The following is a 13,305-nucleotide window of genomic DNA, read 5'->3' as shown; positions in this document are numbered from 1 at the left end:
CTGTTACCGGAAACAGCAGGAGAAGAGAGTGCTTCTGTGCTTGGCTTCTACTTGAGGACTTTGCACAGGCATGTTGTTGGTCACTGTGAGAGCATGACGCTGGACTTGATGGGCCATTGGCCTGATCCAGCAGGCTATTCTTACGTAGTCCAGCAGCATCTAGAGATATGCTGATTGTGAAAAAGAATTGCCTGTTTGAGTCAGCCTCAAGAGACTCTACCCAACATTTGCTTTCTGCCAGCGCAAGGGCTCTAGTGATAGTGGATAGGTGCATGGGTGTAGCCAGGATCTATGTTGGGGGGGCATGACCCCCACCTGTCATCATCCTCTTGTCTGGCTCTGTCTAGATTCAGAATGAAAAGTCTCAACAACAGTTGCTTTAAATTACTATCTTTTGACCCCAAGCGCTCAGAAAAAGCTGTCATTTCCATTTCAAATATTCTGATTATTTCTACTGATAGTTAAGCATCTTTATTTATTTACTTGATTTAGGGGGCCAGCTGCCCCCTACCCCCTGGATAGGTGAGTTTTAATGTTGTGCAACAGAGAGATCCAAAGCAAGCATTGCACTAGCAGAAACATGTTGCGTAACGGATTGAACAATCAGTTATGCCACAAAGTTGCCAGCACCTTTCTTATACATGCTCTTGAACTTGATTCCACTGGTGGAAACATGTCACCAGTGGAACAAACATGCAGCTAAGTGACTAACTCGGTGCTACACAGGATACTGGCCAAGGTTCTTCTAACCCAGAACTTCCAATGGTAGCCAGCTGGATGCCCCTGGAAGCTCACAGACTTGAGGATGATGCAGTAGTGTTCCTACACTGTTTTCCCCTATACATCCTGCTTTTAGGGATACACTCCCTCTAACAATATGCTGTGAACCGCCCTGAGATCTTTGGGTATAGGGTGGTATACAAATTTAATGAAATAAATAAATAAAATAATAATGTAGGCACCGTTTGTGGCTCGTCATGACTAATATCCATTGACTGATTGGTTGTCCCTGTGACAAAAGGTTGCAGTGTATCCTCACCTCCTAAGAGCTACTCTCCTTTTGTGAGTTTGAGCCAGCCTTCCCCTGTCCCAGGATATTCCAGTCCATTCCCCAATCCCCTGCTTCAGGAATTCCATTTTACTTTTGCAACCGACACTCAGTATTTTATTTCTCTCTGAGATAGGTTTACTAATTCGGAGAGGAATAAAATTTGGGCCAGCTAGAACAGGCCTACTATTCCACCATATTCATAAGTTCAGGATTGGATGCTGACCTGGGAGAGGACATTCCCTTAGTTGTGGAACTCCTTCCCCACAGAGGTGCATCACTCTGTAGCTTCTATACCCTGGCTTTTGACCCTTGAGATGTAATTTTAGGACTCACCTTATTTCTGTGAGGGTAAGTTGTTTCCAGCTGGTTTTATTATTATGTTTCAATGCTGTAACCCACCTTGGAATCTTTGGATGAAGGGTGGGTAAACAGCAATTATACACCCCCACACATGTAGAGAAAGGGGAAGTGTTATGTATACATGTTTTTAAAAAACCACTCACCAGGAAGTTGTGGCAATGATTCTTCAAACACTGTTGCTGGAGCACTGTGGGGATGATCTATAGCAAACTGCAACTAGTAATGCATGAATCAGACTAGACTAGAGGTTGCCCCCGATGTCCCTCTTGCATCAACACCTAATATGCTCAGGAAGCTGTCAGTGCCCTGGCATGATCCACTCTTGATGCTGACTCTGGGCGCTCAGTGCTGGCATTCTAATAAGTCACAATTATACTGATACAGCATTACTCAGGAGGATAGTTGGAAATTAAGATGGTGACCCTCCAAATTTAAATGCCCCACAGTGCCTTAATGTGATGCCAAGGACTGTCCTCTGTAAGTAGGACACCTGACCACTTTAGTTGTGAAAACTGCATAGGAACATAGGAAGTTGCCTTATACCAAGTCGAACCCTTGGCTTATCTAGCTCAGCATTGTCTACACTGACTGCCAGCTGCTCTCCAGGGTTTTAGGATGAAGTCTCTCCCAGGGCTACCAGAAGATGCCAGGGATTGAACCTTCTGCATGCAAAGCACACTCTCTGCCACTGAGATGCATCTCTTCTCCAGGAGTGTTATTTATTGCCTGCCCCACCAGCAGCTAAGCTGATGTAAAAAAAAAATGGGGGGGGGGTCCACCCCAAGGCTAGGTTTATCCTCATTCCCCAGAGTGTGATACATCTCATTGTAGCAAGGAAGGCTGCAACCAGATGAGCTGTGTGCTTCCTCAGGCTGTGGTCCTGTTGCTGTCAACTATAGATGGGCATCTTGAAGCCACCACTCCACTCGGGCTCTAAGAGTGATACTATACACCTCTTCAAATAGAGGACACTTCTGTAAGTAGGACACTTGGCCACTTTCGTCATGAATATGGCTCTTGACATCTTAACTGGTGGTGTTTTGGTTGGAATCCCACTGTGAGGTCAATCCCTGGAATGAAGCCAAAGGTAAAAGGGGACTTATTCAAGGGGCCTGGCTCACTGCAGCAATGGATCCTTGTTGATCTGCTGCAAAGCAGTTGAGGCTAGTCCGTCAGGGCAAATGGGTTACTGCTCCACCAACTTCAGCCAGCCCTCAGCCAGCTCCTACTTGTCTGTACTCTTACTTGTATCTGGTCCTGGAAGTGGCACTGTCTGTCATCTTCCTCCTCCTCAGTCTCAGTGTTGTCCTTGTAGAACTCAGTAGAGAGGAGGGTGAAGGGGAAACTGGAATTGGTTGGTTCTGGCAGTCATTGACTCTGGCGCCCCCTGCAGTTGGCCTCCCTGCCTTCTGCTCTGCCAGTCCCAAATGGCACCGATCACCATGGTGCAAACCAGCCAGAGATATAACCAGAGATCCAAACCTACCTTGTGCTCACCTCTGATCTAGACTCTGAAACAAGAGTGTCCCATTATGTAGCTTGTTTGCCAGAAACTGAAGGAACCGCTTATACGGACAGCCACAAAGCTTGTCAATGTGAGGCAAATGGATAGTTCAGTTGGGGTAGAGTATGAGACTCTTAATCTTAGGGTTGTGGGTTTGAGCCCCACGTTGGGCAAAAGATTCCTGCATTGCAGGGGTTGGACAAGATGACCGCCGTGGTCCCTTCCAACTCTACAGTTCTATGATTCTATGAAACATGTGCAATGAGGCAGCTTCTGTGTAGAGCAGGGTTTCTCAAACTTGAGTCTCCAGCTGTTTTGGACTACAGTTCCCATCATCCCTGATCACTGGTCCTACTAGCTAGGGATGATGGGAGTTGTAGTCCAAAAACAGATGGAGACCCAAGTTTGGGAAACCCTGGTGAAGCAAAAGCCAGGAGATAAAATTCCTTGTGGGAGATATGATGATGGTGATGATATATCATATTTTGCAGTAGTAGTAGTAGTAGTAGTAATAATAATAATAATAATAATAATAATAATAATAATAGCAGCAACAACCCTGGGTAGAAGCACATATACACACATAATGGCAAAGCATTGAATAATTATTTCTTCCACGGTTATTAATCCACCCCTCTGCCCCCCAGCTGCCCTTATAATCCCCAAGCATGTGCTAGTGACATCACCCGGCCATCAGCTCCAAGTTCCTGTCCCCTGTAACTGTCATTAAGTGCTGCGAGCAAATGAAAAATGACTGGGAGACTCAGCGGCTCCCACCACTGACCTTGTGTATTATTAGAATGACCTCCCTTTGCTTTGACCATAGGAGGGAGAGAGAGTGAGAGCGAGAGCAAAGTCTTCCCTGATATCATTGCAGTGGCTGGGACTGAATCGAAGCTGTTTGCAAGGGGATGGTGATGGCAGAGAGAGGGGGCGGGGGCAGGGAGCAAAAGAGTAAGGAATGCCAAGTAAATGTTATGCAAAGCTGGGGGGGGGGGTCAATAAATACTTAATCAGAAGCGGAGTCTTTGGGGAGTTGCCCTTTTAGCAGATAGAAAATAACACAGGAGTGGGGCATAGAGAGGCCCAACATTTTGCCCTCTGACTCATGTTCGTAACAGAATCTTCCCCTGCTTTCTAAGGCAAAGATCAACAATCTTCTTAAGCCTGTGGGCACATCTGGATATTTGGATGAATGCTTTGGGTGCCCCCCTGCCCTGCTCAAGTCACATCTCTCCCCTGTGGATCTGTCCCCTCACCCCTGACACACAGAAAGGAGGATGCGTGCTCACTCTACCCCACATTTCCACAGGATATTGGTAAAAGCCGGATCCAGTGGAATTAATCTGTGTCATGGAAAGTACATAGAGCTGAAAGAGGAAGTGGGAAAGAGTGGCCCTCTTCTAACTTCCTCCTGTTCTGCATAGCAAGAGAACAGTGAGGGTGCTGGTGTCTTTGAGTCTTTGTGGGCACCAGGACAAGAACTGAAAGGCGTGATTATGTCATCGGAGGCCACACTGGCACCCCCAGTTCTAAGGAGTAGAACACCAGGGTTGGATGGGATAAGGGGTTGGCTTGTGGCAGAATTGGCAGCATCATCAACAGCATGATTTTCATTCCTTAAAAATTCTGCTTAGCCTCCAGGAATTCTTTAGCAAAATTCTCTTGCTGTGCTGTGCTTTTATGCATGATGGACTGTATGCATGATATGCCAGTCTGCATAATATGGTTACTGGGGGGCTGCCACTCTGAACTAGCCTAGGTTGCAAGGGTCTTTATTTGTATGCAGGGGCCCAGGTGCAGATTGAGAGATTTTCTCTATGCTATCACAAATGTCTACACATAGCTATTCTCCAGATACTTCTCTGCATTTTCTAGTGCTGGCTGACTACTCCATGGGAAAAAATGGAATACTTTCATTTAAACAGCAGAAGACATTTGGTGTCAAAATCTGATAGCTGCTGCACATTTGGCAGGACTTGGCAGCTACTAGCTAGCATGCAGTGACATTCAATTTCTGAGAACTTATGTCAACATTCCCCAACCTGGTGCTTTTGGGGTTGTTTCAGACTAGAACTCCTTTCTCTCCTGCAGCCTGTGTGCTATTGACATAGTATCATTATAGCGTTTTTCTTGGGGTGGTGGTTGTGGTTTCTAGTCTGGATGATGTCCAGGGATCACTTCCAGGCTTGTGAGTCTGTACCACAAAGGTTTAGAATCTAGTGGAAGATGACACTGTACCAGTCAGATCAGTTTCTTTATAAGATAGTGGCCTTGGCTGGTTTGTTAAGCACCAACATTCACATGTCCAAAGAGGTTTCCCTGTTGTCATGGAGACAAATAGGTGACTCTTTTCCTACCTCAAATGGCTGGATGCCAGCTTATCCTAGGATGGAATGGAGAACAATAGGCCAAGAAGTGCTGTGTATGAGAGACACAGAGAGAGGAGAGGGTGGGGTTGGTTGATGTTGGAAGCTGAAGACACAGAGGCTTTTCTTGCTATCTGCTGGATTTATAACTACAATTCAGGAATGTCCCTGGGCCAGGGATGCCAACTTGAATACAATATTGGGAGGGGGGCAGGTAAGCCCCGCCCCACATAATCGATCACAAGATGCAGTGCACACACACCATTTGTATGGCAATGCCCATCAACTGGGGGGCCAACCCCCTCAAATATTTTATTGGGTGGGGCAAAGCCCCCTCAGCCCCTAAGAGTTGGGTCCTATGATGGGAACTTAATGGGGAAGTAAGATCTGTGGCGTGTTAATGCTGCAAGTCCCTCCATCCTATTATCAGGTTGTATATATGTGTAAATAAAACTAGATAACCTAAAGACACCACAGTCTCCATTGACCTTCATTCCAAGGAAATGAAGCTCTTGATCATTGCAGGCATCCCTGAAGTCTCTCACTGCTCAGAGACTGGGATGCGCAGAATTTTAAGCTGCCTTAATGTGTATGTATGTTTTAAGTCATATACATGATTCAGTGTGCACAGTGCTTGGAGATTTTCAAATATAAAGCAGTTTTATAAATGTCCTAAATAAGTCCAACATACAAATGTTGGTGTGGTGCAGAGGATGGCGTCCACAGCATAGCTCGATAAACAACTCATGCAAATGCTTTTCCATGATTGGAGTATTGGATGTGCTGGAACATTGCCATGCAGACACAAATTTCTATTGCAATTTCTCTTTAAGCAAAATTGGCAATTCTTTGCCAGTCCTTTTGCCTGTTATTTACACACATACGCACAGTTAACAATGACAACAACACTGAAGACTGATTTAAGTGAGAGAGACACAGAGAATCTCAAAGCCTTGTCTTCCCATCAACTCCCTTGGTTGGAAAATAGATCTGATACTCTCTGGACTAACTCCTGGCCAGAAAAGGGGTCATTTTATTACAAGTTATGACAAGCTGCAGAGAGACGGGGAGAGAACTCAATAAGGAGCATCAGCAAGTGGAATAAAAAAAAAAAAGGAATGCTCTTGATGGTTTTGAAGGCAGACTGAAGATGACTTCAAATGATAGGTGTTAGCAGAAACCTTGATATAATCAACGGGGGGGATTTCAAACATGGCATCTTCAGGAAAGTGTTCCAGGAACGAGAGATGGAGTGCTGCTCACCAGTTGGATAGAGTGGATGCTTCTTCTCCTCCCCGCCACCAGCAAGTGCCTGAGCATGCTTCAGTATTAATGTGCCATCTCCTCTTCATAAAGGAGTGAGTTGCATGATTACAGAAGAGCCCTACAACTATGGGTGCCTCTCTCTTCTTGAAAGTGCCTTAGGAAATGACGGGGATGTTTGGGATTTTCTTAGCATCTCAGCTTTCAAATCATAACCACAACAGAGGATCTCTCTCCCTCCCTCCCTCCCTCCCTCCCTCTCTGTCACACACACACACAGAGAATTCATGAAGCAACAAGTACCATATGTAGGCACTAAGATGGTCCTTTTGTCCCCAGGGATCCATAAGGTTATTTTCAACTATGCACAGCAAATATTTTCATAAGGCAAACCTACACAACTTGTGTCCCACCAGGCTAAAGACACTGAGCTACATGCATTGTAGCCAGAGCTTTTTTAAAAAAGAAAAAAGGTGCCACTACTCACTATGAAGTTGTTACAGTACATGCCACACATTAAACATTTTGTGGGGGGAGTGCCGGTACTGAGCACCCTTGAGTACCCCCAGAAAAAAAAATCCACTGGTTGTAGCACTAAATTGAAGTCACTTTGTGCTATACTTTTTCTGCTGGCAAAATCTTTTACATCCATGGAAAGTTGTTGCACAAGGGAATGTGTAAACTGTTCCACAAGGCGTTTCCGCTGGTTCAACTATGGCACAGGATTCCTCTGTTGTGCAAAATTAAAATTCATCCATCTCCTAACTCATGGTCAGTCTGTCCTCATGCTAGCGGACAGAATTTTGGATACAGCCCCAGACGAGGGCTGTCTCGTTTAGCTACCTGAGGCGAAACTGCAAGGTGCCGCCCTCTGAACACACTGTGCACCACAGTGGCGTAGCGTGGGTTGTCAGCACCCAGGGCAAGGCAAGTAATTTGTGCCCCCTAACCCGTGGATTTGCGCCCCCTAACCCTAACCCCCAGATGTTGCGCCCGGTGCGGCCGGGCCCCCCTGCACCCCCCACGCTACGCCACTGGTGCACCATGCTTACCGGGGTCGTGTGGCTGAGGCTTCCAGCGAGATCCCGCGAGAGCCCTGTGTGATCGTGTGGAGCCCTCTTGTGACCTTCTCAAAACCCTGGTAAGCAAGGTGCTCTGCCTCGCTCACCGGGGTCTCTGGAAGGTCATGTGAGGCATCCAGGCGCCTCCTCAGCATCTTACGTGAACTTGGATGGTGCTGCAGCCACTTCTTGTGTCTCCAGTAGTAGGGGCAGTGGTGCTTGCCTCCAGTCAGTAGAGGGCAGGCTTGAGATTATCAGACAGTCAGGGAATGTACACTTTGTGGTTTTGCCACTAAATGCCTAAGCTCCACCCCATTTCCTCCTTTCTGCTCTCTTTCTCCTTTCTTGCATAAGGATACCGTGAATGTGGCTCCAGTAGAATCTGAAGCTGTCCTCCCCCCACGCCTTTACCAATGGAGCTCTGGTGTGTTATATTTTCCCCTTTAAAGCTCTGGGAGGGGGAATAGGGGTCCCCTAACAACTCTCAGCACTCTTAACAAACAGCAGCTCCCATAATTCTTTGGTAGATGCCAGGACTTTGATATCACATGGTGCATGGGTAGGCAAACTAAGGCCCGGGGCCCGGATCTGGCCCAATCGCCTTCTAAATTTGGCCCGCGGATGGTCCAGGAATCAGCTTTTTTTTACATGAGTAGAATGTGTCCTTTTATTTAAAATGCATCTCTGGGTTATTTGTGGGGCATAGGAATTCGTTCATTCCCCCCCCTTCAAAATATAGTCTGGCCCCCCACAAGGTCTGAGGGACAGTGGACCGGCCCCCTGCTGAAAAAGTTTGCTGACCCATGACATAGTGCATTAAATGTATGGTAGGAATGTGACCCAAAATACACCTTGTACCTAGAAAGCTAGAATGTTTGTGGGGAGGGTGTGTGAATTCTCTAGTATTCTCATTAATGTATTAGTTTTCTATGTTCAGGGTTTGTTAGTCCGGACTGAGTTCACGCTACACTTTCTCCTTGCTGGGATAGCCCAGTTGGTAGACAGTGGGACTTTTAATCTCGGTTATGGGTTTGAGCCCCATATTGGGGTAAAAGATTCCTGCATTGCAGAGAGTTGGACTAGAAAGATGACCCGTGTGGTCCCTTCTAACTCTATGCTTCTTTGATTCTATGATTCCCCATTCCCTGCCTCTGTGAGTGGTACAGTTCAGGAAGTGGGTCTTATTATTCTAAAGCAGCAGTTTTATAGACACCTGGGAGTAAGTCCCAGTGGACTGAGTGGGGTTATTTCTGAGTGGACTTGCCGAAGGTCCTGCTGTGAGCCTTCCACTGCTTTTGAAAGACATGGGTCAGGGCAATGATGGGGCATGTTTGATTCTGAGATCGAGCCCCACAGGAAAGTGTGGGAGGAATTTTGAGGGAACACACATGTTGTGTCCCTAGGAAGACTGTAGGAAGACAATGGCTTTGGCTGGCGATACCAGCTCCAAACAATCGAGCCTTTATCTCAGCAAAGATAGAATGGCATCATGCACATTCTTTAATGGAGACTAAAGGCATTCTTTCTAGCAGCTTGGGATGCTTTCTTCGAGTCATGAACTTTTCTGTATTTCAGCTGAAATGAGTGGATTCAAGTGCTTAGCCTGATGTTGACGGGGCATTATTCGTATTATTAGGTTGTATTAGGTTGTATTCAGCTTACTCAGAGTTGACCAGTTGAGAAGGAGAAGGAGAAGGAGAAGGAGAAGGAGAAGGAGAAGGAGAAGGAGAAGGAGAAGGAGAGGGCAAATTCCGAGGTCCCGGAATAATATTGCATTGTGTTCAGAGGATACTATTAAAATTGGTTGCCGCCCTGGTAAAACACAGCTGGATCGGTCCAGCATTCTCTTCTCACAGTGGCCACCAGGTGCATCTGGGAAGCCCGCAAACAGGACGTGAGCGCGGCAGCAACTCTCTCCACTAACGAGCCACGGCAACCGGGATACAGCCAGTGGCATAGCGTAGGGGGTGTGGGGGGGGCGGCCACACTGGGCGCAACATCTGGGGGGGTGCTCGCACTCGCAGCTCTCTGCCCCTACCTGGCCCACCCACGCGTTAGGGGGCGCAAATTACTTGCCTTGCCCGGGGTGCTGACAACCCACGCTATGCCCCTGGATACAGCGGCAGTTCTGAGCTACATGAATCGATTCCCTATAAGGCGGCTGATGGGCTGGTTTAGCGTAAAGCGGCTGGTTGTGTTCTAAATCAGCCTTCCGCATGCGAGTTGCTGTAGTCCAGAAGAAGAGGAAACTTGTAGGATCAGGCCAGTGGCCCATCTAGTCCAGCCAGCATTCCTGTTGTCACAATGGCCAACCAGATGGTTGCTGTAAGATACCCTCAAACTGAACCTGAGCCCAACAGATGTTGGAGGGTGAGCATAGCTGTCGAGGCTAGCAGCCATTGATTGCCACATATAAAGAGGCACAGTTCAATAGGTAAGCAAGTCACACTGAACTCCGTGGGTCTTACTTCTGAGTGTAGGCAATGATCAGGACTGCACTGGTAGAACCCCCCAGTCTGTAGGCACTGGTCATAGCATTTGCCCCTGCGCCCAACAAATCCTGAGCCCCCTTCTCACCACACACACGTCAATGCCATCTCAACAAAAGAAGACACCTCCTCCCAGAATAAAGTCACATTGCAAAGTTATTAAGAGACACCTCCCGGTTCCAAAGACGACCCTGGAACAGGGCGAAGGGAGGGGAGAGGCATGGATTCAACGGGCCAGAAGAGTCTGGGCAAACAAAAAGGGTTTTTGGGAGGGGGGGAGGGAAATCTATGGGGGAAAGCCGATAAGCCTGTCTGACTGTATACAATCGTCCCCCTTTTCTACAAAGTTGCGGAAGCGACACTCGGGCAGATGGTAATCTCAAAAGCAGATAGGGGGGCTCCGGCGAGGGGGGGGGGCGGCGGAGAGAGAGGCAGCGTCGCTCTTTGTCGAGGTCCCCTTGGCTGGCTAATCAGCTCCAGCGTCTGCGGCGGGTCCCTGAACCCTCCCGTCTGCTTTCGACGGCTTGAAGGCCTGGAAAAAACGCGGCACCTGAATTATTGAAGAGGAAGGCAGTTGACTTCTCACCCTCTCCTTCGCTTTCTCTCTCGGAATCCATCACCTGAGCGTTGTCTGTGAAAGGCTAGAAAAAGCGGGGAGTACACGAGGAGGGATGGAGGGCCGAGCGAGGCAAAGACTGGGACCGGACAGAGACTCTCTGGAAACACCAGGAGGGCACTGCCGCCCCCTCACCTGCCTGAACAGACGGCGCACGGGGCACGCGGAACAACGCCTCTCCTCGCGGAGACCAGAGGAAGGAAGTCCCAAAAGACTCTGGATCCGTGAGAAAGTCCCATGCTAGACTCAACCGACTTAAAAAGAAGGGGCAGGTTACAGAGGGTGTCTGTGTGGAACGCAGGTGGTTTTGCTGAGAAGTCTTTATATTCATTTAAAATAATCCCTCAACTGATCTAAAATCTTAATTCCCAAGCATGTTATTTCCTTTCCCCTCCAAGGGGTTTTGTACCCCCCCTTCCCCAGATCAGGGCGCAGGGCGGCTTATAACACAAGATGCAATGCAGACAGCAATCTAAAACAGAAAACAAAACAATAAATCCATACATCCATTATAGACTGGAAAATACAGCAACTGCCATAGTTAAACTATGGAACTCGCTCCCACAAGAGGCAGTGACGGCCACCTGCCTGGAGCAGACAAATTCATAGAGAAGTCTATCAGTGGCTAATGGCTATGTTTTCCCTTTGCACTATGCTTCTGAGCAGAGATGCGGATGGCGCTGTGGGTTAAACCACAGAGCCTAGGACTTACTGATTAGAAGGTCGGCGGTTCAAATCCCCGCTACGGGGTGAGCTCCCGTTGCTCGATCCCTGCTCCTGCCAACCTAGCAGTTGGAAAGCACTTCAAAGTGCAAGTAGAGAAATAGGTGCCGCTCCGGCGGGGAGGTAAACGGCGTTTCCGTGTGCTGCTCTGGTTCACTGGAAGCGGCTTAGTCATGCTGGCCACATGACCCGGAAGCTGTACACCAGCTCCCTCGGCCAATAAAGCGAGATGAGCGCCGCAACCCCAGAGTTGGTCACGACTGGACCTAATGCTCAGGGGTCCCTTTACCTTTACCTATATGCTTCTGAATACTAGTTGCTGGGAATCGCAGGTGGGAAGAGTGTTGTTGGGTTTAGCTTTTGCTTGTGGGCTTCCCATGGGCATCTGGCTGGCCACTGTGAGAACTGGATGCTGAACCTAACAGCCAGGCTTTTGTTAGGTTCTCCTACAACACCAAGACTCGACTCCAGCCAGCATCCGCATCATCAGAATTCCAAGGGCCTGGACAAACCATGGTCTGGAAAAGTGACATGGTAGAGCAACTGGGACGCAGGCATTCCATATGGCCACGTGCTGAATCTGAAATATTTATATTACAAAAAGGCTTTGCATGATGGACCTCCTGTGAGCAAGGGGTACTTTGGAGTTCAAATAGGATTGCGTCTATATTTTACAATTAAGCTGGGAATGTTAGTTACAAACCCCCCAACACCAACAAACATGCCAGAAGGACGTCTCAATCCTAAACATGTTCATTAGAGAGCAAGCTCGGTGGAATCGTGGGAGCTTGCTTCCAAGTAAACATGCATAGGATTGGGACCCAAAGGGACCCAAAGTCGCCTTCTTCTCCTCAGCTCCTTCATTGGAATGTCCCTAGATGTCATCCTTGCCCTTGAACCCAGGTCTTCCGAATGGAATATATCTAGTGGAGTGGGAGTTGGAGTGAGGTGCGTGAGGCCGCCTGCCACCTTAAAGGAAAGGGGTCCCGATCCAACCAAGCGGCAGCGCTTCGAGGCCCCGCTGGTTTCCATAGGAGAGAACTGGGCACTTACTCAGCTCTCCCTCTGGAAATGAAGGTGGCTCCCAACCCCTTAACTTCCACAGGATGGGACCCAAACTCGCTTTAAAAATCTGTTCGAACTTTCATTTCCAGGGCTGTCTAAATGGGACTCCGAAGGCGCCCCGCGCCCCCTCAAATTCAATTATTTTATTTTATTGTCAGCACGGGAGGAAATAATTCATCTACTGGCAGTGCTATGTGGGGATCTTCGGAAGTCAGGGTCACTATGTTCAGAAGGGTTTAACCCCCAGATAGTTGTGTGTAGGATCGTAGCCTGAATCTATACTGAGTTTCAATCTATACTGTCATTTCAACAACAACAACATGTTTTAATTGCAGGAGAAGGGAGCTTCCATACTGATGAACCGGGGTCCATAGTGAAGATTTTATGAAAATCCACCACTACCATCTTGCATTGATCAGACCTATCATCCTTTCTGAAGACCCAAAGGAAACAATATGTGCGCGGCGTGTGTGGCTCCTCATCGTTGCCAAATAAGCAGCACGTAGTTCACCTTAGCGCGCGCGCGCACTTGCTAGTAGGATAATCAAACCGCAAAGGGACATGTTAAAATTTGGGGACATATTAAAACCTACCGGCAAGGGACCTGATAAAATCCGCCAGCCAAGCCTTTCGCATTTCCCCGATCTAATATATATGATTTCGGTTCCAAAATAAAGGAACGTCTCCAAATCTCCCCCTCCCCCCCTCACACATATCAAGCGCCGAAAAGGGGGAGGTATATATATTGAAATTAAGGTAGCGCCGATGTGTGTGTTTTAATAATGAATCTAATTAGCATCGGGG

General features: G+C 47.8%; 1 long non-coding RNA gene across 1 annotated transcript; it reads left to right on the top strand.

Moving 5' to 3' along the window:
* Positions 1-9,961: 9,961 nt before the first annotated feature.
* LOC310663949 lies at positions 9,962-12,966 on the top strand. The gene is made up of 2 exons (XR_014504708.1): positions 9,962-10,042; positions 12,837-12,966. It is a non-coding gene; the product is annotated as an uncharacterized lncRNA (long non-coding RNA).
* Positions 12,967-13,305: the final 339 nt, after the last annotated feature.

The sequence above is a fragment of the Podarcis tiliguerta genome, assembly GCF_965153285.1.
Source record: "Podarcis tiliguerta genome assembly, chromosome: 14".
Classification (NCBI taxonomy): domain Eukaryota; kingdom Metazoa; phylum Chordata; class Lepidosauria; order Squamata; family Lacertidae; genus Podarcis; species Podarcis tiliguerta.
This window is presented reverse-complemented; position numbering and strand designations above follow the sequence as displayed.